The 21,119-nt window shown below is 42.2% G+C and overlaps 1 pseudogene; it reads right to left on the bottom strand.

Annotated features, from left to right (window-relative positions):
- Positions 1-8,371: 8,371 nt before the first annotated feature.
- LOC101835455 lies at positions 8,372-20,232 on the bottom strand (annotated as a pseudogene).
- Positions 20,233-21,119: the final 887 nt, after the last annotated feature.

Genomic DNA, 21,119 nt, shown 5'->3' with positions numbered 1-21,119 from the left:
GGCTGAGAATACTCTAGCTCACAACAGCCTTGCCTGACCCAGGATAGCCAAGGCTATCTCACACTCATACCTGTAGAAAATAATATTTCCCTACTAGGCACCATTTGAATGAGCTAGCAGTAAGAAAAGGAATTCAAAAACTTCATTCATTTGTAGAGGAAACTGGATATTGTAGCTTTTCACATACTGCTAATGGCACCCACTAAAACTATTTCAAAGTCAGATAAACCCAATGTCTCCTCGCTTTTCTTCAGATTCCCTATAGGAAGAAGACCTGGCGACTGGTGGAGAGGAGAGTAATGTAGCCTCTCTTATATTATAATCTTGCTCTGTAACTTTTGCCGCAACCCTCTGGTATGCTTGCATAGACTTGACAAGTTAACTTTACATCAGAATCTTGTACATATCCCTATAAATAATTTCACTGTTAAGAAGATAACTAAAGTTGAGGTGAAAAAGATTATGATAGGAGTGTTCGGCAAACTTTGTGTTTTTTATTTTACAGGGTTTCTCAGAGCCAGTATTGTATAAATATGTACTCTAAGAGTTTAAGGCATTGTTTCCCATTGACTTTCCTAAGTAGACATGCCATCTTTCCCGGGGCATCAGACACGGACACACCTTGGCAAATGCTATCTGCGGCTCTGAGTGGTGGACAGGGTTTTGTGATCCTTAAAATTGGCAAGCCATTGAACGAGGATTGGAACTCTGCTAATGGAAAGAAAGTCATGCAAGAATTAGCTAAATTGCCTCCACTTAGCATGGGGGAAAGATTGAAACTAATAACTTTTTGTTGTAGTGTTCTGATATAGAAAAAAAGCTCACTTATATAGACACAGGAATTTATAGTGCAGAGACTTATAGCATCAAATTAAATATACTTGTATCTCCATGTGCAGTCATAGATGTGCATGCATGTTTGTGTGTGGTTTCCTGTGATAAGGAGGTCAATTTTTGTTTTCTATTAGCCTTTGCTACCTAATATTCTCTGTGAATCTTAAGCTGTACTGCTCCTCCTCTTCCTCCTCCTCCTCGATTTCTCCTCTTTCTGCTCCTCCTTCATTCTTGGTGAGTTTTCACATGACCTGGGCATATGAAAGCAGACCATGCAAGGAGCTCATAGGAATCATGGAGGAAGACTTTCTTTTGTGCAAGCATCAGCCACAATTTCTTCTCAGTGTTGCATTTTATGCTGATGCTGCCTAATAGGAGAGTTTGTTCTGCTCCACTGTGTCTAAATGCCACCGGGGTAGTAAGACAGTGGCTCTGGGGCAACACCTGCACTGTGCTCAGAGGCCCGAGGGTTGGCCAGGAGGGGATTGAGCCCTGGTTAACTCTCCCAAAGCCCTAGGGTTATCACAGTCTCCTTATGACAGTTGCCTGGAGTCAGAGACCAGTGCTCTTCATAATTGATTTTTCTCCCATTACAAAGTTTCCTTTTCTTGCACTATCCCCCACCCCCCAACCCCGCGCCCCCCCAACCCCTGCCAATCCTAAACATTGCACGTCTTTTTAGCTGGAAAAGGAACAGATAGGAGAGGTGATGATCTAGAAAGAGATGACTACATATCCTGGCTGTCCTTCCAAGCATCATTTAAATGCTCCGTCTTATTATAGTGCTTGTACTTGAGGACAGTGTCACACTCTCACACAGTGTAGTCGCAGTTGTGTTGGCACTTCCATTATAAACCCCTGCTTTCAGGTGCTTATGACAGCCTTGAGGGGAAAATCACTCTTTAGGCTGAAATTTTTCATATCCGTTCTCACATTAGAAGTGCAGTTCTTGCTTTGAAAGTCTGGCAGAAAGTTCTGCTTTTGTCACTCTGAGGTCTTTTGGAGGACCCCTGGGGGAGGCCGTGGGTAGGACTTAGTAAAAATCAGATCTGGGAATTTCAGGGTCTCCAACTACATAGACCTGAGATTAGAAATTCGGCGATCGTACCTGCCTTGCACTGACTGTGTGATTTATCACAGTACCTTATTTTTCCGATTCCTGGATGGAGTTGAGGTCAGTAGTTCTAGAAGCAGGCCAATAAGATGATACTGCAGCAAGAACCTGCATCTGAGCATCACCGGTTCATCTTGGTACCAATGTAGACATCAGTGTGTGGCTACAGTTTGGTCATTTCTACTGTTCTGGACACATGGCGGTCATTTCTCTGAAATCCCACCCCAACTATGTTTTGCCAAAGCTCCAATCTTGCTTTAAAATACAGGTCACTCACCACAGTGCCTCTCATTACTCCTTCTTGCCTTTGTATTCTGAGTGTGTATTCTGGGGCCATGGCAGCACTCACTCACCTTGTCTTCCCTGTGTACTTCCTCTATGTCTTCAGCTCATAGACCTTCCATTTACCCTGAAAGATTGTCTGAGTGCAGACTTGAACTTTTGCAAATATTTCAATACTTTGTGGATACTGGGTGACAACAAATACTTGTCAGATCAATTCATCTTTTCATCAACACTCATTGAGCAACTATTATATACCACCCGCTATTCAAAGTAACCATGGTACCTTTGAGGTTTTTCGAATAACTGTACCTAAGTGGGCCTGGTTCTTGGTCTAAAAAACAGGATGTAGGTCATATGACAAGTGGGCAAATGAAAAGTTTAAACATAAGGCCAAGAGGCAAATATGGGACTAGTGACAGAGTTTCAGCACTACATCTGACACCTTCAGTATCTCCTCTGTGACTGAGGGTAGATGATGATTGGGAACAAATTTGTGGCAAGTTTTCTGCTGATCTCTTTCCTTCATTAAGGTAACAGAAAGCTTTTCTTTTTTTTTCTTGAGCTGTCAGCTGAGGTGAATCCAAACTGTTTTCTCTAGCAGCTTTCAAATTGTTCTTGAAATAAATCAATTTGCTATTGACTTAGGGCAAAAGTTAGTCCTTTTAGCAGCACTTGCCTGAGGAGGTGAGCAACACGGCACTCTCATTCATAGGACACTACTGAAGAGTAAAACCACCCTTAACTACAAAGTGTGTCTGAAGCCAAGGCTTTAGAACATCACTCTTGCCCATCTCTGCACTTGTATTATTCATGTCTCCCTACCCAGGCGCTACAGACATTTCTTGCCTCTTCTTCTGTCTCTACCGTATTGGATTTGAGGTTTGTTCTGCTGAGCAGACCCAACCCGACAGGGAGGATGTGGAGAAATGATCAGAGCCTGTACTTGTTCTTATAATTGTGTCTGCTGGGTTGCTACCTAAAATGACACTAGCAGCCAGCACATGGCTGAGCCCTGTAAGACAGACCTCTATACAATTGTTGCATTTGCTTCTGATTATTGAGCAAGTTAGCTCTCTGGAGAGAATGTCCCTCTGGTCAATTTTTCAAACGGTTGCAGATGTTGGAGGATATCCTCATCTTCTTTGATTAAATCCAGCTCGGGGTTTAAACACAGACATTCTGCTCATTGGGATAATTAACTAAAGCTTATCCCACTTTATCCCAAATCCCTGTTGACCTATTTTAGGTGTAATGTTCCAAGAGCTGTGATCCAAAGGTGGAAATAGTCAGAGTCCATCAAGAACACCCGCCCACCGTGCCTTGACTTCTCTCTGAATCTCCTCCTCTGTGGCCAGACTCTTTTACTCAGAAGCTAAATTGAGTTCACACACACGCGCGCGCGCGCGCGCGCACACACACACACACACACACACACACACACACAGGTATGGCTAAAAGATGAACCCCTGACACTGAAACCCTAGTGGAGGGGATCACTGCGGCAGACTGAAACAGAGAACATTGGTTCATCTCTGAGGTCCTGACTATTCTAGTCCATATGACCTTGAACATGCTAGGTGTACACTCCAAGCAAATGCCAGGGACATGCTCTATTTTCCATGCTGTGCTAACATTTTACACACACACACACACACACACACACACACACACACACACACACAGGTATGTATGCATGGCTAAAAGATGAACCCCTGACACTGAAACCCTAGTGGAGGGGATCACTGCGGCAGACTGAATCAGAGAACATTGGTTCATCTCTGAGGTCCTGACTATTCTAGTCCATATGACCTTGAACATGCTAGGTGTACACTCCAAGCAAATGCCAGGGACATGCTCTATTTTCCATGCTGTGCTAACATTTTACACACACACACACACACACACACACACACACACACACACACACACAGGTATGTATGCATGGCTAAAAGATGAACCCCTGACACTGAAACCCTAGTGGAGGGGATCACTGCGGCAGACTGAATCAGAGAACATTGGTTCATCTCTGAGGTCCTGACTATTCTAGTCCATATGACCTTGAACATGCTAGGTGTACACTCCAAGCAAATGCCAGGGACATGCTCTATTTTCCATGCTGTGCTAACATTTTACACACACACACACACACACACACACACAGTGTGTCAAGGCAGCATGGGAAGGGCTGACAGGTGAATCTTGCTAGAGTGCTTGAACACATGCTCAGACAGAACAAACCTTTCCTTTCTGCCCCACTTTTTCTCCTTCACTCTAGAAGAAAAATACACACCAGCAAATGGCCCAGCTAATTTCCCAATTACAGAGTGGGGTGAAGTGCCGTTGAAATGGGCACGGAGGCTTGTTGTTTACATTTAAAATTTTTTTTGCCATTGTACAGCAAGCACACCTCTCTTTCTTTCCTTCCCATATTTTTTTTTTTTGGTTTGACCTCTGCCGTTATCTTTAGATTTATCAGCAACACGAGATGGCTTTTTCACATCAGTAAGCACCAGCCCAAATCTAACAATCAGAAGGAATCAGAGAAAATAAATCAATGTCCACAAACAACAGGCCAATTTTGGCAAGTACAATTTATTCATAAAAGCTACAGTTCACTGGGGATTCTCTTGTCTTGCATCCACAATGCCTTTGATTCAGATGCCAGTGTGGTGAGCGCCAGGTGGCAGCCAAGATGGGAAGGTACTTATTGTTCCATAGGGTTGCTTTGTTCCCTAATGCCTGAACTGTTTCTCCTTAATCTCAGAGGCACACTCTCTGCTGGGATTCTATACAAATGTTATCCTAACTAATGGAAGGGGGAAGTCAAAGTGAAATGGGCTTTTTCTTTGTGTGGGGTGGAGGAGGCACAAAAAGAGGACTCCTGTCCTGTCACCAGCTTCAGTGGCCCTGAGAATTCCCCATGCCCCTTCTGATGGTGCCTATCATTGCTTTTCAGAGGTCATAATGGCGTATCTGCAGAAATACTTCCGTTTTCTAGGCTTCTGTTCTGCTTAAGATTAATTGCATATTTCTTCCCCAGTGGACTCCTTGTTTCCGATTCCAAGCCAAAGCGGCAGATATTTTGTTTGAGTTCCCTCTCAAACATTTGCATCAATAAGGACTTCTCTGTGTGGAAGGCTGTTTGTGTTTAGAGTGAAAGCTGGGACTAAACACCTCACTCTGTAGTTAGAGACCTCAGGAAGGTGAACAGGGTTACAAACACACAAATAAATAAACAAAACAAAAAAAGACCAGAAAGAATGAGCCTGTTTGTAGACCACAGCTGGCAGTGGGAGGAAGGACCTGAAACATAGGGCAGGGGGCTTCGTTATTTTACCGGTAGTCAAGGCTCCCTGGACCTGAAAACACGGAGTAAATAATTCTGTTGACAATCATTAATTAATGATAATGGCTTGTACTCAGCACTCAGCTTTCACGGAGTGACCTCAGAGTGCTTCACAGACCACACTTAATGAAGCTCTCTGTTCCTGCTCTCTCCGGAATGAAGCAGGTATTAACGGCACCCGCCCAGAGCTGAGACATAGGCCCAGTGGGGCTCACTGGTTCATCAGTGACTGGTTATTCTGCAATTGCTGCTCAGTGGGGAAGAAAAGAGCCTTCCATCAATTTACCAGGTTCCATGTTTGTGTCACTGAAATGGCGGGCAGTGACCTGCCTGAGTGACCAGTGTGTTCTGCTGGCAATTAGTTGCCAACCTAACACAAAGCCTGCCGAGCCTGTGGTTCACACATCCCTTTCTCACCTGCACAGGCTGGCTGGCTTTCAGCTTCTTATCTGGCTGGAACATGAAAAATTCGGGCTTCCCGTTTCCAGAGCAAGCTGGGATGAACCTCTCCTGCACAGACAGTATTTAATTTGTGATGGCTTGATGAGGTTAGTCACCTTGCTCGGCACTGCTGTGTTTTGCTGGCCCCGTGCTCCCCAGACTCACTCGTCGCTGGTGCCTTGTCATTTGCGCTTGATGGAAAGGGATCTGAGAGGAACAGGGGAGAGGGGCTTGGGTCTGCCTGGGTGGTGCCACTGCCCTCTTCTGCTCATCTTCCTGTTGGTCCTCAGCTGGCAGCTGCCATTACCCTCCCCTTCCCGCAGGGCCCCCCAGATGGGAAGGAGGAAAGATAAGCTCTTCTTGCATCTCGTGCCAGAGCTGTGTGGTGGATTATGCTGGCAGAAGAGGCGAATAGCTTCATCTTCAGGAGCTGGAGAGACTTTCTCAAGGTCACCCTGCAACCGCAGATGCTTTAAGGTGTCTCTGGGACACTGCCTCCCTGGTCAGTACGCTGACTGATTGCTTCGGCTCTGACTGTGAAGAGTCATCCCCAAACGCGTTTAGTACTGACACTTTTTTAAATGTCAAATATTTTCTTCATCCCTCGTTTTTTAAAATTAACGTTTTGAGCGTTTTATACAATATGTTTTGATCATATTCACTCTCCCCCACTCAAACCAGATCCATTCCCCCTTCCAAGCCCACCCGACCGTGCTGTATCCTCTTCTTGCTTATTTTTAACCCACCAAATCCAACTATGCTGCCCATACACTCATGTATGTGTGGCCTTCACTGGAGGGCGGGGAATCCGTTAAGAGTAGAACCCTTAAAGAAAGCAGAGTCTCCCTTTACCAAAAGCTTTCAATCGCCTCCTAAGCTAGGGGCGAGATTTCATGTCTATCTCCTTTCTTCCTCTTCAGATTTTGTCTGGCCTGAGTTCACATATGTCTAGTCCACGCTGTCACAACAGTTGTGCATTTACATGTGTAGCTTCCCTGCTGTATCCAGAAAATACTGTTTTCTTCTGGCCATTAACAGCTTTTGGCTCTTACATCCTTCTGTCTCCTCTTTCACAATGGTCCCCAAGCACGGAGAGAAGGGAATGCGATATGGGTATCTCATTTTGGGCTGAGCATTCCAGTCTTTTGCTCTCTCAAGGTGACCAATTGTGGGTCTCTGTCTTAACTGCCATCCACAGTACACAGAGCTTCTCTGAAGAGGGCTGGGAGGTGCACTAATCTATGGGTGTAATGATAAGTAATTAGAAGTCAGTTTGATTCTATGTCCATTCAGCAGAATGGAGTAGGTTCTCCCCTAAGACCTATGACTTCTTAGAGCCATAGGTTCTAGGCCCCAGTAATGGTGGTAGTTATGGGTTTCAACTAGTGGAGTGGGTCTTAAATTCAAGCAGGATTACTTAGTTGCTCCTATAATATTTGTGCCACTATTGCACTGGTGGTCATTTCTTGCAGGGGGAATCATTTTTGTAGCTTGACGTGTTCACAGCTAGGTAATCTTGGTGATTCTTTTTCTACTCCAGCAGCATGCATAGCACCTTCCAGTACTGGGAAAACTAGCCAGCAGTAATGAAGCTTCCAAGTGAGTATCAGCTTGGTGTTTCCTTGCTCTATGACTCAAGTGTGTGGTGTTTTTAGCAATATGGTGTTACCCTCAAGTTCTGAAGTGTATCAAAGAGTATTGGCAATAGCCTGCAATGGGCCTACAGGACTTTACTTGCTCACAAATCCAAAAGATGTAGCACATTCCTGGTACTAAGTTTTGTATTCGTTAGAGGGCTATAGCTGGTAGGAGCTTTGTTGCCCTATTACAGGGTAACTTCATTTAAACTCTTTTTATAGATGTGAATGTATATATTTTAAGAAGCTTCTATAGCAGTAGTTTTCCATATGAAGTTTTCAAAATATCTTTACTGCTAGTTATCCCCCATTGTATTCATGCCTCTCCCCCACCCTCCCCTCCCACTCATCATCACCATTTAACCCTTCCTGTACCATTATCCCCCTCAAGTCCTTTATACCACTGTGATCTATCTCCTGTCCCTTGACATTTGTCCCACAGCCCCTTACTGATTTCCTGACCTAAATGGGTATTCCAAACAGAAAACACATATCTGAATATTCACAGCTACACACATAAATCAGGGGAAACATAGAATATTTGAATTCTGGATCTGGGTTACCTGAGTCAGAATGCTTCTTTCTAGCATTATCTATTTGCCTGGGTGTTTTTTGTTTTTGTTTTTTTAAATAGAAGCATTTCCTTTCCTCAAAGGCATACCAAATTGTACTTACAATCCAGGATCTTGATTTTGGAGCTGGGTAACTTAGGTCTTACCCATCAGCCTGCTGCACTGTTCCCTTTTCAGACACATAGATGCCATCCAAAAACTTTCTGATATACTTGTTTTTAACTGTTGTGGCTTGCTGAATCAAAGCTGCTGAATTTGAAACAAGCTCAATATCATGTCCTTCAAGGATTAACTCATCCTTCTCGGCTTAAGAAACAGCGTAAGCAACACATGTCCTCGTTTGAACCCTGTGATGTATTTGTCACCCAAGAAATCTTGTATTTCAACCAGAGACACTTCCTCCTGAATAACAATGCTGGTGGGGGAGTGGGTAGACACAGACCTCATATTGTAATGGAAGGCCAATACGACTCCCTTGTCTGTGTTCTGAACTTGACTACTACAGATGGTTCATACTGTAGCCATTTCCTTTGTTTCACCATTTGTCAAGCTGGAGCCTTTTCCTTTTTCTTTGCAAGGAGACTCCGTTCTACATTGATGTGATGGAAGTCTCACTTGCATTTTCCTCTGGGGATTTTTAACAACTGTGCACCACTAAGAGTGATATTCACATTTTCTATCACGTCAACAGTCTGATTGCTGATTTTACCGCTGTATAATGGGAGTGCTGTCCTTTCCTATGCCATTGAGTTCAAGTGTATTTCCTACTTTTTATCTATCAGAGTCGGGATTTCAAGACTTGCGTTCAAATGATTCATCCATTTGGATTTGAGTTTTGTGTAGGGTGACAAGTGGAAGCCAACTTTCATTCTTCTACATGTAGCTATCCAGCTTGAGCAGCACCATTTGTTGAAAATACTGTCCCCCCATAATGTATTATTGGCTTCTTTGTCAAATATTAAATGACTGCATTAGTGTTGGTTTATTTGTGGATCCTTAATTCTATTCCATTTATCAACTTGCCTGTTTTTATGCCACTCATGCTGTTATTACCATAACTTGGTAGTATAACTTGAAATCTAGGAGATGATACTTCTAGGCGTTCTTTCATTGTTCAGGATTGTTTTGACTCCCTTGGATCTTTTGTGTTTCTGTGTGAAACTGAAAGTTAATTTTCCAATTTCTGTAAAGAATTGGATTGTAATTTTGGTGTGAATTTTATTGAATCTGTAAACTGCTTCTTGTAGGATGCCCATTCCCACAATATTAATCTTTCGAATCCATGAACATGAGAGGTCTTTATCTTCTGGTATCTTCCTCAGTTTCCTTTTTCAATGTCTTAATGTTTTCATCATACAAGTCTTTAAGCTCCTTGGCTAGATTTATTCTAATATTTTTTATGATGCTGTGAATGGATTTGTTTCCCTGATTTCTTTCTCAACATTTGCTTGTAATTAGTATAAAGGAAGGCTATTGACTCTATGTGTGTGTGTGTGTGTGTGTGTGTGTGAGTGTGTGTGTGTGTGTGTGTGTGTGTGAATTTTACATCCTGCTACTTGGCTGAATGTGTATATCAGCTGTAGTGGATTTTTGCTGGGGTCTTGGGGGTGTTTTATGCATGGAATCAACAAATAAGAGTATTTTGTATCCACTTTACCTATTTCAATTGTCTTATTGCCTTAACTGAGACTTCAAGTACTATATTGAATAGGATGCAGAAGAGTGGACATCCTTGTCTTGTTCGTGATTTTACTGAGGATGTTTTGTTTTCCCCCGTTTAGCAAGATGCTGGTTCTAGGACTTTTATCATGAAGAGATGTTAGATTATGCCAGAATGCTTTTCTGAGTCTAATGTGATGATCATGTGGATTCTATATTTGTCCATTTATGTGGTGGGTTGTGTTTAATGATTTATGCATGTTTAACCATTCTTACATCTCTGGGATGAAGCTGACTTGATCATGGTGGATAATATTTTTTGGTAATCATGAATTTAATTTGCAAGTATTTTTTTTTACCAGTTTAGACTTTATTAATCTACAACATGGCACATTTAATGAGGCCATAAGTGAAACAATGAAATTTGTATATACAGTACCTCCTAACACAGAAAGATTCAAGTTTTAATTTTTATATAACATTCTTTAAACATTATTAGGAACTTTAAAAATAGTAATAGGTTGATTTGCAGTGTTGATACTTTTTACAGATAAATTCTGTCTGTATGACTGTACACTAGTCTTTTTCTTCACCTTGTTTTTTATTGAAATTTTTAAAATTTATTTTTCAGTTTCAATTTAGATAAGAAACAAGGTTGCTTCACAAATCAGTTCCAGGTCCCTCCCCTCCTCCCGTGCCTTCCCCCCCACCCCCTCCATTATTCCCTCATTTCCCCAGGGAGGGTGAGGCCTTCCATGGGGGTGTCCATAGTCTGTCATTTCATACAGGGCAGGGCCTAGACCCTTCCCCAAGAGTTCAGGGTGAGAGTGCACCTCACATTGTTCTATGGGAGTCCAAAGTCCGTGTGTATACTTGGGATGGGTACTGATCTGCTGCCCAAGGCTCAATAGATTACCTAGGCCTCCTCACTGACACCCAGATTCAGGGGGTCTTGATCAGTCCCATGCTGGATTCCCAGGCTGACGCCTGGGATTCAAGAGTTAACCTTTGTCAGGTCAGCTGTTTCTGGGGGTTAAACCAGCCCAGTCTTAATCCCTTTGGTCATCAGTCCTCCCTCTCTGTTACTGGTGTTCTTGAGTTCAGCTCAGTACTTAACCGAGGGAGTCTGCCTCTTCTTCCATCAGCCACTGAATGAAGTTTCTGTTTCCCAGACTCTCTGGCCATGGGATTGTAGGCTGGCACTCCCCAGATCTATGTCTAAAATCCATATATGAGAGAGTACATGCCATGTTTCTCTTTTTGTGACTGGGTTACGTCACTCAGGATGGTTTCTTCTAGTATTTGCAAGTATTTTAATTAGAAGTTTGGCATCCATGTACTCCAGAGACATTACTCTAAAACTTTCTTTTTGTGTGTGTGTGTTTTTGATTTTGGTATCAGAGTGATACTGGCCTTAAAAATAATTTGGAAATATTCCTTCATCTTGTATTTTATGGACTGACTTAAGACTATAAGGGTTCTTCTTTGAAGGTTTGGTAAAATTCTGCACTGAGTCTATCTGGCCGTGGACTTTTTAGGTGTTTTTTTTTTAAAGTATTACTTTTATCTTACTGTATGCCATGGATCTGTGTAAATTGTTTATTTTGCCTTGATGCAGAGTTGATAGTCCATATATATCTAGAAATTCATCAATTTCTTTTAGATTTTTCCATTTTGGTGGGATATAGATTTTTAAAGTATGTCCTAGTTAAAGATGATGGTCAATGAAATAAGGAATATAATCCCATTTCTGACACCAGATAAAGATGATGATCAATGCAATAGGGAATATAATATATTTAATTTACTAGAATAAGAACATATACTCAAAAGGCTGGAGGGTCAGAAGCACATCAGTCTTCCAGAGGAAGAAGGAGAAGCAGAGAGAGTCATTTCTCTTTTACTTCCTTTTATCTTCACCTGTCCTAATTTCCTTATCTCTGCCCTTATGGGTGTGAAGAGTTTTGTGGGGCTCATGCCTACACCTAGTGGTTCTCTTAATTGCCTTGGTATCTAACTATAATCCACTCCCTTCATCTCTGATTTGGTTAATCTGGAGTCTCCATCTTTATCTTTTGGTTAAATTGGTTAAAGGTTTATCAATCTTTCTTTAGTCTTTTCATTACACCTTTTAAAAAATTCTATTTCATTAATTCCAGCCTTTATTCTGATTAACTATTCCTTTTGACATTATTTTTACTTCCTCTTGTTTTTCCAAAGTTTTCAAGTGAATCATTAATTTGAGATATCTTGATATTTTTAAAAAGGGAAACACTTTATGCTATAAGCTCTCTTCTTAGGACAGTCTTCATTTTCTCTTTAGGGAGTTTTACTAAGTACTCAAATATGTGTGAATATAAATATTTTGTATCTTCATCTATATATACATAGTCACCTATATTCCTACATTTGTACCAATGTATCTATACACTTACTTAGTCTTTAAACCCCATGTTTACATGTGTATCAGGTATTTTATTTTGCCAAAAAATCCTTTTATTTAATAAACCGAGTTTCTTTTTAAAAATTTCTCTGCCACAGAATTGAGTTACTGAAGAGTAGAGTATCACTTCACCTTTTGGCTAGTTCAAGTTAAGACTCAACAAAACTACCAGATGACTAATAAAGTCATTTATTTACAGAAATTATTTCTTTTAAAGATCCAGTCTAGAGAGGGACCTGTCGCTGTCCTAACCTTTTGGGCCAGACTATGTTGATTTTTCATGGGGGCCCCTACTCTTGAGGAGTGGTGGAGTGTGGGTGAGCTGGGAGGGAGACAAGGTGGGGTGGGACTAAGTGTGGGAGGAAGAACTGTGGTTGGAATGTAAAATGAAATAAATTAAAAAATCCAAGTTCTATTTTTATGTCTTTGATTAACTTCCTAATTTCATTTCTTCCTTCGCTTTTGTCCTCTTTAAGTTGTTTAACCATAGTTAGAATCATTCTCTTGAAATCTTTGTAAGCTCTTTCATGTCACTTTTATTAGTGGCCATTACTATGGGATTTTTATTCTTTGGAGGAGACTTATTATCTTGATTTTTCATGTTTTTATTTTTGTGTTGGAATTTTCACTTTCACTGGTTTTTTTTTTTGGCTGAGTCTTTATTTCTTTTTTGTTCAAGCAACTTTATTCTTCCTGCAGATATATGTACAGTATTCAGAATGAAGCAAAGTCATTGTGGGTTTGGACCTTATTTCCTCGATTTGTTTGGTATTTGAGTATATAGTGTCTCTTCAGGTCTTCTGTTCTCTGTTGTATTCTGGTGTCATCAATAGTCTGGTGTCTTCAGCTGTCTGGAATCTTCAGCAGTGTGGTCAAAGAGCCTGACAGAAATATCCCTGGTACTGTGAGTTGCTCCTGGGTCTCAAGAACAGATAGGGTATGGGAAGGTCTACTAGAGCAGTTGGGTGAATTGTATGTCTCTGGGACATGTGATAGCTGGATGGAGGAAGCCTGGTTCGAACCTGGCAATGATATTATTAGTGTCAAAGGAAGGGAGCTAGTCAGAGGGGATGTGGGGATTCCTGATGAGCGCCTCAGGACTTGGATGACCCAAGTGGAGGGAGAAGTGGAGGATTCTACCTTGATCTGTGCCACATGTGATTGCTACAGGGTCCATGGTAATAAGGTGGAGTGCAATGGGCTTGGTGAGTCCCAGAGGGAGGGAACAGGCCCAGAGGAGGTCAGCGTCTCTGGCAAGCAGCTGCAGGAATTGGGTGACCTGATAGGGCAGAAGAGTCCAGATAGTCCTCCTGGTTCTACACTCAAACATTTCTCAGAACTCACCCCTTTCCAATTTCCCTACCATAAAATTTTATGTTATTTTTTATGTTATTATTACTGCCTTTTAATTTTTATATTGTAGGGAAACACACAATGGCAAACAGCTATTATAAATTCAGTAATGATTTTTGCAGATAATATATTTTATTTATACATAATGCACTTGAAAATAAAATAAGTATGGCTATATACAAACCACTGTTTTTTTTTTTTCCCTAAGGGAGAGATGACACTTAATGCCCACTAAAATCTGAAATCTTTTGCGGTAGCTCCATATTGTTCAAGGGCACTCGGCTCATAACTTGAAAACTTTTGGTTTACAATATCAGGCATACAAAAGTTGAAGTGATTAAGCGTGTGAAGGTTCACCTGAAATAGACTTAACCCATTACTGGATGCTCAGATCATTTGGCTGAATTTCTAATGCTGTGTGCTCAGTCCTTCTGTAAAGGAGCATAAGCAGACCGTGTCTATACAGTTCATTTGGAAAAATACTGAGAACCCCAGGGAACATGCTTCCATACATTTCCTTCTATCTGCTGTTATTCTTGGATTTCTTCTGTGTATGTTTTTAAAAGTAACAAAATATGCTCTATCTGGCTATGATATGGATTGTAAAAGTAGTGTCAAAGAGGGCAAGTCCATAGTAGATCAACAGTAACTGATGGAGGTGCTTTTGTGGAAGAATCATCAGTAACCATGCCTTTTAACTTGAATTTTAATTTTCTTGTCCTTGCCCTACTGAGGTCTGGGAAGCCAACTAAGAGAGATAAAGAGGAACTGGGACTACAAGAAGTTGTTGAAAAGGGAACAGATTGTCATGCAGACCAAGAATAGCTTGATGCCACTCATGGTTTGTGTTTATTTGGCTCCTGCTATGCCAATATATTTGCAGAAATTCAATAACAAGATATATGAAAAATGTACATATCGCAGTTGCTGTTATCTGTTTTCTTCCTGGGAATAATGAAGGATATTTCTCTTCATTCTTATAATTGAGAAAACAGAAGCTCAGAGTGACTCAGGACCTTCTCAAGGTCACAAAGCTATGAAACAGCAGAACCAGGGTCTGATGCAGGTTCTGTGACAGGACGAAGCACAGATAGACTGACTGAGAATCTGCTAAGAGTCCCTGGTACTTCCCAGGGTTGTTTGAGATAGGGTAAACTACCTTTCTGTGGACCCATTGGTGTGTAGGCCGGTGGGGTGGGGTGGGGTGGGGTGGGGTGTTGTTATCTGAGAAAAGGAGTGTTGCCTTGTAGAGAGTTCAGTGGGTTGGTCCTGTATAGAGAAAGAAGAAATTCTAGCTTTTGCTGTCAAGGAAAACAAAATAAAACAAAACAAAAAACAACTTTTGAACCCATAGCCCCAAGCATATCAGTGTTTGACTTTTAATAAAATTTCCATCATATCTAAATCTCAGTTCCCTTTTCTGGAAATTAATGATTTATTCAGGTAGTGTTGTTGAGTCCTAACCTTAAGATGATGGCAAGGTGGAGTGATATTTTCTATCCTTCAGTAACTCAATTCTGTGACAGATAAATTAAAAATACAATCAGTGCATCAAGTGGAAAAAAATCTAGGAGAAATTTTTATGGATGCCTGGTGAAATCGAGAAAGGCTTCAATGAAGAGGAGACATCCTAATCAGGACTTAGAGATGTACAAATTAACCACAAGGGCGATTAAGTTCAGTACCTCCCACCATGTGTGTGTGTGTCCCTGTCAATCCACTATGTACCAGTTACTGGGATAGGCTTTGATGTATGCAATTTTGACAGAGACATAGCTCTCATTGCTAAAATTCTTAATATCATTGAGGATACAATTTACAACATGCAATGCTACAAGGTGTGATGAGCGCACACAGGAGGACCTCTACCCCAATCTGGAACACGGATAGAATTTCAAGCAGGGAGGACAGGTTGTATCAAGATGATAAATCATGGAAGGTCACAGCATGGCCCAGCATTGTGTTTATGGGGAAGAATGTGGAGACTGGAAAATGATTGAAGGGGCAGCCTCAAAAGGTTTACACATGTCTAATTAAAAGTTCAGATTTTAATCTGAACACAATGGGTGACTTTAATCAAGGAAATACAGCAAAAATGAGAGGGTTTGTTTTTGTTATTGCTTAGAGAAAATTAGAACAGAGATAGGGGAATTTCCTCAGAAACTAGAAATACACCACTCACTGTCCCATTTTCTTTTCTGAAATTTCAGTTTCCTGTAAGTCACCTTTGTAACAAAAATATTAAATAGTAATTACAGAAATAAAACAAAATCCTCAAGTTTTTATTGTGTTCTGCTCTTAGTAGAGTGAAGAGGTCTTTGTCTCTTTCTTGTCTGGATGTAAATCACCATTTGTCCAGTGTATCAAGGCTACATATATCCCACCCTTTAGTAATTTGGGACCCAGAGCTAGGCTGTTTTGGTGCCGCAGTGTTTCAATTCAAGGAATCTGTGTTTTATTTAATAATGGCCTCAAAGTAAAAGAATATTGATGCTGGCAATATCTGAAACACTAAGCATAGATCATAAAGGCCCCCTTTTGTGTGGGCGGTGTTTTGAGACAGGGTTTCTCTGTGACTTTGGAGGCTGTCCTGGAGCTCACTCTGTAGACCAGGCTGGTCTCGAACTCACAGAGATCCACCTGCCTCTGCCACCCGAGTGCTGGGATTAAAGGCATGCGCCACCAACGCCAGGCCCATAAAGCCCCCTTTAAAACATATCATCCTATCGTCATCACCAAGTAACAGTAAGGGGATAGAGAAAGGTACATTGGCACAGCTTTTATAACTATGGCTTTATTTTAGTAAGTATGTGTTGGAAAAATTAATCATAGGCTATATGGAGTTCAGTATGACCAGCAATGCCAGATGTCCAGTGGGGGTCCTTAGTTGGTAAAGGGAGCTACTATAATGACCCAGAGGGGCAGGCACAGGTAGGAGAGCATCAGTGTGAGAGGGTAGAGTGGAGTGTTATTGGAGTGTGAAGAGATGGACTAGGAACTGGCTCCAGATTAGAAGGGATTATTTGTTGGTTGATGAAGGTCTAGGGGTGAAGAACACAGAAGAAATCTATAAGTTCCCATCCTGAAGGACAGGCAGGCTAAGAACAGGGTGGAGTTCTCTGAAGAAGACCAGGGTGGGATTCATAGCCAGACCTCAGAAGAAGGGAAGCAGCTTGAGGTCTGGATTTGGTGTATTGATGGAGTCAGGGGGATTGGAATAGAATGAAGGAGAAATCTGGAGGAAGGGCAATTCAGGGTTATCTTGAGGCAGATTAGTGACTAAGTTTGAGGACGATAAAACATGACTGATGCTCTAGAGACTGCCAGGGGCAAGGAGTCTATGCTACAGGGCAGGATGGACATGGAAAAGGACTCATTGGGTAGTGGGTAACGGTGAACTTGAGCAAGGACCAGAACTCCTCAGAAAAACTTAATAGGGTGGATGAGAAATCTGCCTGAGAGCAATTGATAATGAAGTGAGACAAATGTCACCACCGAGTTATCTGCTGCATTTTCTCTCCCCCATTCCTCACACAATCTCAGTTTCAGCGGCCTACCCTCTTGGAATCAAGCTCCCTGTCTTGTTACATCTGCCTTCCAGCCATGCCACTGAGTCTTTATTTCTTTATTCTCACTCCTCTGCCAGCCTCTGTTTACCTATTAGCCTCGCCAGATCTTTAGGACTTGGTTAGGTATTTAAGTCTTAGTTGATTCTTGGTGCTGGAACCCGCTCCCCCTTTTCTAGGGTACCCGTCCAGGGCTGGACAAACTGCCCCATCTCTGGTCTTCCATAACGCATTATGTGTTTACACTTACTACGAGGTGCCTGTTTCTAACATCCCTAGGGTAGACACTCTGTGTGGGATCCATAGCTATTGTTCTTACAATGCCTACCATCCAGTCCAATGCTGGACCTTCACAGCCTCAATAACCCGTTGTCAAACACAAATAATCAATCAAGCAAGATGCAGACACCCAAGTGCTGTTTCCTTCTCTAGAAATGAGAACAGTGAGTATTCTACTTCTACCACTCACCCAAAGTGTCCAACAGTCCTTTGGGAATTGTGTGACCACAACGGTGTATAGTACCAATTACAACATCTAGCCCATGTGTGTGTAAATCTAGAAACAGCATGTTAGGAATGATCACTCCTGATCTGCACACGTCCCCAGAGCTTTTTCCTGAACTAGCTGTGTAGAAATGATGAGCAGCATGACCATTGTATAAAATTATTTCTATCTGGTAAGTGTGGGTGGGCATGCAGGTGCACGAGCATGTGCCAAACCAGAGCAGGCGGGGCAGGAGCTGACGGGAAGTCAAATTACAGAGGCCTCAGGAATGAAAGCATGGTGAGATAAACTCCTTTGGGACCTCATCAAGTTTGGGGTTAGAGAATGTGAAGAAGGAAAAGACATATCTGATAGTTGTGTTTCCCAGATGCTACCCGACTTTCATGCTCAGTGTGGTGTCTAGCTGCAGACAGATTCATGGGCACAAACCCTAGGCAAATGAGCCCCGAGGCCTGTGGTCTTCTGGAACTGCAGCTTAACTGCCTGCAGCCACTGGCTTGACACAGAACAAGCCTGAGAGTTTATTTAGCAAGGGATGCTGCCTTCTAAGAACCTTTGATGATTCTGAGAGGGTCAGTGGTGGTGGAGATGAAGGGGGAAATTTGGTTTCTCCGCCTAGTACTATTACAAACTGTCTCAGGAAGAACATTTGACTTCTCCAAGCCTTTGTCTAATTGTCCCTTACAGGAGAGGCTTAAACAGATTGCCGGGGTACCTTAGGGTATGATTATAAAATGCTACCTTCTCAATTTTATGGGCATCAGTACATGCCACATTGAGGCTCATTTGGAGAAACTGAACTTTATGGGGACAATTCCTGGCTTGCCAATCTAGACCACTCTAGCTGCTTTCAAATCTGGTTTTCTCCTATTCATACAACCTTGTTTGTTCGGCCGGGTCTTTGCTATTTTTTTTGTCTCCTGGCCTTTGGTGATTCCCATTGTTTTGATTTGACTCTAAACAATGTTGATGGACAGTTGTGAGCATACAGGACCTGTCATAGAATAGGCAGAGAGGCATCACAGAGAAATGAAAATTTGCTTCATTTGTAGCAGTGTACTTTCATGGAGCTATAGCTTCTCTGCAGTTGCCCAGAAACCCAGCCAGGACTACTATCCAAGTGCCTTCCCACAGTGCCTGCAATAACAGTACATCATAGTGTCAGGCCTAGAGGGCTTGGTTGTCTTGTAGATGTAAGAATCCTGGATTGCCATCTTCAGCCTCGCTCAGCCAATGGTGACAGCCCTGGAAGGTACCACACTCTGCTCTGTGTGCAATAGACAGAGGTGACATTGTTTTTCAGCAATAGAGGGATGGCCAATAGTTTTCACGGAGCTTACGGCACTGAAATCCCTCCTGGACATGTAGAGACAGTCTGCTCACTGATAGCTCTTGAAGCAGGCTCTTAATTTTCCTTGAGTTTCGTTCCAGATTCTCAATTGCTGTTACTCTAACAATTCAGCTTACATTATCTGTGTTTAGGGAAGTCAGCAGGGACTTAGCAAATAATGGGAGTCCATGAGTTTTATTCAACAGCCTCAATTTATTCAACAAATACGTATTACATGCCTACTGTGTGCCAGCCCATTTACCAGAGGCCATAATTATAAAAACAAATAAGCCTTCAAATCTGGAATGCTGAGATTCTATGTCCAGTAGGAGAAAGAGTCCAAACCAGAAAAATATCATCAAAGCTATGGAGGAGAGGGTTGCTATATTAAAATGCAAACAGGTAGTGGCCACCATTTCTTCCCTGGGAAACTGATGTTTGGTGTCCAGAGAGATTTAAAAAGTAGAACCTTGGTAAAGGGTCTAGAGGAAAAAGGGATTGACCCCTGGACCCTGCACAAGTGTAAAGGAACACTGTGTGCGATATGGGAAGTGGCTTTCGGAAGTGTCAGTATAGGCTCCCCAGCTGCTTCCTTTGAGACAGTCTCTCACTGAACCTAGAGATCTTTTTGTGAGCATGCTCCAGCAATCTTCCTGCCCACCATGACAATCTTTGCTTACAGGTGTCCATGACCACACCCAGCTTTTGACTTGACCACTGGGGATCTGAACTGAGGACCTCATGCTTGCACACTGAGCCGTCTCCTCAGGTTCCCACAAAAATGGTGGATTACGAAGGTCAGTTGGTAAAGGGAAGTAAAAAGATCAGATTGCTGAGGCTGCCTGTTCCATGTGGGCCTGCCCATAACAGCTTGGATACTATCGATGTTTGGAGCGCACACCATCTTCCAGTTTGTGGTTTATGAGATAAAGACAAGTAGGTAAACAATTCCCATTTTAGTATGTGCCTCAGTCTATTTTGTGCTGCTATAGTTGAATCCCTGGTGTTAGATAACATAAAAAATAACATATAAAGCAAAAAAATAAGTTTGGCTGATGGTTGCTGGAGGGTCTCAGCACACAGAGATTGAGTCATGGGGACTCTACCCTCCTTAATGACTTACCGTTGCATCCCTGGATGGGGCCATATCTGGTGTGAGACATAGACCAGAAGATCGGGAGCTCAAAGACATTCTCAGGTGCATAGGGAGTTCAAAGCTTTTCTGGGCTACATGATACTCCACCTCAAGACAACAGCAACAGTACAAAGCAAAAGAAAACATACCAGCATGGGTTGTTAAAAAAATGATGCACTTGAATGTACCCAGTCCCATTTCACTTCTCATAGAAACACTCCTTCGGCATGTGGCCAATTTCTTTTCTACCTCTCTGTCTCTTCACCATGTTGTGATGCATCCTAGGGGCCCTCACCAGAAGCATCATGCTGTCTGGACTCTCCAGACACCAGGATCATCAGCCAAGCAAGTCTCTTTATGCACCAGCACAAAACAGACTGAGGCACATAAAATGGGTTTAATAATATCTTCTTTGCAGGGCTGACATCAAGGTTAAATGCAGAAACCCGAGAGCCTTCTGTTTCTCTCAGGTTGCAAATGCTACTGCCCGTTGAAATAGAGCCTTGCAAATGGAGCTTATCGATTCTAAGCAACCCAACCAGCAGCTGCTTGGAGGTTCTCCTTGTGGACACTGAGCAGGGAGAAGCTGAGGAGAGGAGAATGTTCTTTCTTTTGCACCCCAAGAGTCACATGTATGCAAAACCAACAACCTGTGAACCAGGTACAGAGAACAAGTAGCATGGGGTGAAAGTGTGTGCTGCTGAATGGACCAATGGTTAATTAGTAGAGAAGGGCTGTGGGGGCTAGCTGCTGAGTATTGTTGTAAGCATAGTGTATTATCAAGTGTCAAATGTCATAAAAAACCTACAGCAGAAATAACTGATACTAACAATAGTATCAATGGTTGCTCAGCTTCCACAAGAGGCTGTGCTGAATGTAAATTTTTCTGTGCTATTTGT

Source organism: Mesocricetus auratus, unplaced genomic scaffold (assembly GCF_017639785.1).
Source record: "Mesocricetus auratus isolate SY011 unplaced genomic scaffold, BCM_Maur_2.0 Super-Scaffold_100022, whole genome shotgun sequence".
Classification (NCBI taxonomy): domain Eukaryota; kingdom Metazoa; phylum Chordata; class Mammalia; order Rodentia; family Cricetidae; genus Mesocricetus; species Mesocricetus auratus.
The sequence above is the reverse complement of the archived record's forward strand: the minus strand, read 5'-3'. Positions and strand labels throughout refer to the sequence as shown.